This window comes from Gregarina niphandrodes (genome assembly GCF_000223845.1).
Source record: "Gregarina niphandrodes unplaced genomic scaffold scaffold00061, whole genome shotgun sequence".
NCBI lineage: Eukaryota > Apicomplexa > Conoidasida > Eugregarinorida > Gregarinidae > Gregarina > Gregarina niphandrodes.
In genome coordinates, this window is record NW_011645828.1 from 8,516 (window position 1) to 9,321 (window position 806).

The window sequence follows — 806 nt, forward strand, 5'->3', positions numbered from 1 at the left end:
GACTTCTGCCGGAGAGTCGCTCACGACTTTTGTTGCCGGGAGGTTGCTCCTGTCGTCTGACGGATCAGCTACTACGTGTCTTGCCAACTGACACAAGACTTGCTCCGTCAAACACGCCCGAGGTGCTGTATCCGACGCGTCGACGTAATTCGTGTGCTCCGGGTCGATTACGACTTTAATTTCCGTGCTGCTCTTAGGGAACTGAATTTGTTCCGCTGAACGCAGAAGTAGGTCCGGGTCATCACGCAGCTTGTCCAAGCTCTGGAGGCCAATTGTCAGAAACGCAGCAGGGGTCATGCGGTGCTCCAAACCCCAATTCAGACGCACACAGTCTTCAAGAGCCGGCGGCAACCCGAGGATTTCGTCCTGTCTTGGTGACCGGGCTGCAGAGAACTTCGCTGCAAACACACCTTGACCCTCCAGGGCCGCACACTTGTTTCCACAACCCAGGAGACTTACGGATAACGTTACAATCAAAGGAGACGACACTTCCGTAGACACAGCCCTGCAACTCCACATCCCACAAGTCTCTAAAAAAATCGTTTCCCTGGGGACCGGAACGACTATTAAACCTCTGACGGCCATCGTACGGATTCCAAGGCCACTCGAGTTCCAAGGCCGAGTTCAAAAATACCTCCAAGTGGTGCAACCTGTGACCCTGAAGGGAGGGATGTAAATGAACGACCCCAACCCCGGCCATGCCATTTTCCACGTACAGAACACACGTCAGTTAGAGAACACATAGTTAGAGAACACATAGTTAGAGAACACATAGTTATTTCACTTGAACAAGTTGGGGGCTAGGG